At 45.9% G+C, this 4,587-nt stretch overlaps 1 non-coding gene across 1 annotated transcript; it reads left to right on the forward strand.

Moving 5' to 3' along the window:
- The first annotated feature begins 4,172 nt into the window (after positions 1-4,172).
- Positions 4,173-4,311, forward strand: LOC136490460 (small nucleolar RNA Z247). Its single transcript, XR_010767740.1, has one exon. It is a non-coding gene; the product is annotated as a small nucleolar RNA Z247 (small nucleolar RNA).
- Positions 4,312-4,587: the final 276 nt, after the last annotated feature.

Below are 4,587 nucleotides of genomic sequence, written 5' to 3' on the forward strand. Positions count from 1 at the left end.
TCAGTCACACAAATAAGACGACAAATTATAATAGTATCAAGAGACAAAGCTTTATTATATAACGAACAACAATACTACATAGAGACAAGATATTTATCAGAGTATCGGAAACTCAACATTCTAATCTTCAAGTGAAGCCTCCAAACACCACAGGGACGGTTGACTGGGGTATATACGCCTAGCCCTCCTCAAAAACTTTAACCAAGCTCCATCTTCTGCTACCCATCTGGGATTTTTCTAAAATTTGAATATAGAGCAAGCGTAAGTACATGTCATACTCAATGAATATAACATGGGGTTCTTGAGGCTCAAAAGGTTGACACTGGTTTACTGATATTAGCTTTTAGTGAGTCATAATTTTAGCAATTGAGTAGCAACAAGTTTAGTAAAAGCCATATAACCACATAATCATGTAAACAAGAATAATGTATAGCGATAAACATAAACAATAAGTATAAGTGATCATCTATTCCATGAGGATCCCAAGGCCGCTCGTGTCTGTGGGCACAACTGTTATAACAGTTTTATACTCTGCAGAGGTTGCACATCTTTACCCATGAGCCATGATTTACCGTTTCGCCCGTGGTGATCAGCCTCTTGACCCACTTCCAAGGAAGGTTGGCAGGGTTCACTATAAAGTATTTCAAAGGCTTGTCTAATAAGTTAGTGGCCACTAGGTTTATGTGGCAAGGGGATATAGAGCCCCCTTTCGAATGGCACACTCACGCAGAAGTACTCATAGGAACAGAGGCCACACTATACCCAGCTCGTCAAGCCTCTTTTGCGCCTTTCAGTAACCACTAACAAGCTAGAAAAAGGTCCATATAGCATTCATGGTTGTACTATAAGTCCCGAGTTGTCACTTACAGAGCCACACAGCACTCATGGTTGTACTGTAAATCTCAGGTTGTCACTTACAGATAAGTCCTTAGAGAGAGAAACTAAAGCATTTGGAGAGTAGCCAAATACTCCAGCACCCTTCTGTCCATGTTGCTAAAAAGCATATTTTAACGTTTATTGCATATACCATTAGTCAAGTTACAGATCATGGTCATTTATTGAGCAGTAGCATCACACTACCCAATGCATGATCCCATAGCTGACAAGGTAAAAGTACAAAGCTAGGAAATCCTTAGTGGTAATCAAGGTAGACACATGTAGCATGAATTAAGTAATTAAAGATGAATAGATAACAAGGATGATTCCATGCTATACTTGCCTTTTACACTTGCTTTCCACTCAAGGCAACTGCTCATAGAAATTCTTCAGTCTCCTCTTCTGCAACTTCCGACCTGCAGCGCTTACGTTCGGTTCTCTTCTACTCATAGCAAACACTAAGAAACATACAAACAGGCAAAGCAAAGACAGCTAAGCACACTGCACCAATCAAAGCAAAAGGCTTGAAACCAGCATGCTAAAAGAGACGGTTCATTGCTACGGTCGCAAGAACGCATGAGACGCCAGAATAGGACTATCACTGAAAAGGACGGCTATCGGAACATTAAAGGCAGGCTATATGCTTGATTCATTTTAGTTAACCAAAATAAGATCAAGGATATCTGAGAGAAACATCCCAAAGTTGAACTAATTCAAACTATATTGAATTATAAAGCATGAGTAAAACCCTAATCATATTTTACTTATAAATACCTCTGTCTCTATAGTATTTAAGACGACAGAACATTTAATTAAGAAAACATAGAACATGTGAGAGCAACTAATCGAGTCATTGTATGTTTCGTGTTCAACTAAACAAATTATAATTAAAAAAGACACATTCAAGTGATATTAATCAATTTAACATTTATTTACAAAAGATCGGAGATAAAACCCTAAATTACTTTTAATTTGAAACTCAGTTGCATAAGTATTAATCAAATTAACATTTTATATTAAAATTCAAAAGCATGGGACTTGGTAAACATCGATGTTAACATGTAGCTTATGTTGGCACGTACGCAACGCAACAAGAACGGGCTAAAACAGAGCTAAAACACACAAGTTATGGCTAAAAAGGTATCTAGTGGCAAAATTGTAGTTTACTGGAACTAATTTAGCATTTTAAATAAAAGAAAACCTGATTTTTAAAAGGGTCTAGACTATGGCTCTAAAACCTAGGGAGCTCGGGGTCTAAACCGCAAAAAACTAGGACTATTTCTAATTACTTTTGTACTAGACATAGGGATGAAAATGGTACGGATATTTTCCGACCGTATTCGAAATCGAATCCGTTTAGAGGGGTTGAGATCTGTCCGTATCCGAGTCTGGATATCCAACATCTGATACCGTATCCGTATCCGAATACTCAAATCGCATATTTATGATGTCGATATCCAATCGTATCCTATCCGACATAGTTGACACTATCCGTATTCGAATCCGAATCCGGACAGAAATATGAAAACAAATGTAATATCGGTGATATCCGTCCGTATCCGATCCGTTTTCATCCCTAGTCTAGACAGGACCATGGGTTGATAACAAGAAACTATGGGGCCTCTCTACAAAACCATCTAGGTCAGACCGGGGGTTGACTGGTGTGGGTTGGTTGACCAGGTCATCGGCTGACGTGGCGCACATGTGGCGGCTGACGCGGCTGCTGAGTTAGCAAGGCTGAATAGGCCGGTTGACTCCGTTGACCATGCCTTCGGATGGATCTGGGCGGTGGTGCGCCATAGGCGGCGGTGAGATTTCGCAAGAGTGGGCACTGCGATGGTTATGGGGCATGAGAATGAAGAGCTCTCCATCATGGACTCTATCTTGATGGCCTCAATGACGAACGGCGGTCAGAGACGGTGGAGGACACGGCGGGGGGGGGGGGGGGACTAGGCACGGCTGCAGGATTTACGAGTAGGCGAGCACTAAAGAGAGCGAGAGTGGCACAGGCGGGTGCCTCACCTGCTTGCGATGGCCATCGTGAGGTCCTCGTCGTCGGGCACGACACGAAGAGGGAGGGAGCCGGGGAGAGGCGGTCGGCACGGGCAATGGCGTTTCTAGCTAGGATTGACACCAACCGGTGGATTGGGGTCAGCTTCGTGACCTTTCTAGTCAACAGAGACAAGAATCAAGACAGGAGATGGCTTGAGTAGGGAGATCGAGAGCCCGGTGAAGCTTTAACCATGGCGATGGCGGCTTCGATTTGCGGCACTGGATGGGAGAGGAGGGCATGGGAGGAGTGGGGTGGTGGCGGTGTGTAGCTGCGGAGCCTGGGGTAGGTTTTATAGGCGCATAGGAAGGGGGAGGAGGGATAGTCGTAGAGCTCAAGCATGCTGTCCATGGCGGGCGGTGACCTGCTGGGGGTGAGGGGAGGGCGTTGATCATGTCAGGAGGGGGCAAAGGAGTGGCGTGGTAGGTGTTAGACAATATGTCTAGCAGTGTTTCATATGTTGCATTAGTTTGCGCATGCGTGTTGCATGTGTTGCGGAGCTTGGGTGCCCGCGGCTGTAGGAGAGGTAGTCTAGGTTCTATGTATATCTTTAGGTTGTTATACAAGGAAGTAGATGAGTGATTCTAGGAATCAGTTTGTTGTAATCATGATCTTGTAACCTACCACGGTGGAGGTTGTTTCCATATGTATAACACGAAACCGAGGATCCCAAGGGGCAACCTTGTTAACCTATTTCATTTTTACATGGTACCAAGAGCCATCTTCCACACGGAGCTCTTCAATGGCGTTCACGAGTTCATCCTCATTGCCTTCTGCTGCCATGTTTCCCATTTGCTTTCTTCCAACCAATGAAAAACTCACCCGAGCGAATTTTCCTTCGTGGAAAGCTCAGGTTCTCTCGGCCCTGAGATGATATCAGTTGGCCGGGTACATTCATCCAGAGGCACAGTCACCGTCTCCCTTCCTCGCCCCGGAGAAGGGGAAGGAAGATTCGAAGGAACCCCCCAAGCCCAACCCGGAGTATGACACATGGGTGGCGAAGGATCAGATGGTCCTCAATTACCTCCTCTCCAACATGTCCAAGGAGATCCTTGGGCAGGTGAATCAGGAGATCACCGCATCAGGCGCATGGCGTGCACTCAAAAAAATGTTCTCCTCCTCCTCCTGTGCGTGAGTCATCTCCACGCGCATGGCCTTGGCTACGGCCACAAAAGGTACAAATTCCATTAGTGAATATTTTGGGAGGATGAAAACCTTGGCAGATGAGATGGCATCGGCCGGACGCAAACTTGAGGATGAGGAGCTTGTCTCCTACATCCTTATGGGTCTCGACATCGACTTTGACCCTGTTGTCTCCGCCGTAACTACACGTGTGGAGCCTATCTCCATCGCCAAGCTATACACCCAGCTCATTAGCCACGAGCAGCGTCTCGAGATGCGTAGCGGTGGTGGGAACCAGTCCTCGGCCAACATGGCGTCGAGGGGAGATCATGGGGGCAGTGGCAACCGCAGCGGTGGCGGTGGCTATGGTGGCTCCGGAGGCTCTGGTCGTGGAGGCTACGGTCGCGGCAACAAAGGAGGTCGCGGTGGCGGTGGTGGCCAACGCAAACAACCCTTCCAACTAGGGGTCTACTGCCAAGTCTGCACCAAGGAAGGTCACACCGCCATAGGCTGCTTCAAGCATTTTGATGCATCATACA

This window comes from Miscanthus floridulus, chromosome 10 (assembly GCF_019320115.1).
Source record: "Miscanthus floridulus cultivar M001 chromosome 10, ASM1932011v1, whole genome shotgun sequence".
In the NCBI taxonomy this organism is placed as follows: Eukaryota; Viridiplantae; Streptophyta; class Magnoliopsida; order Poales; family Poaceae; genus Miscanthus; species Miscanthus floridulus.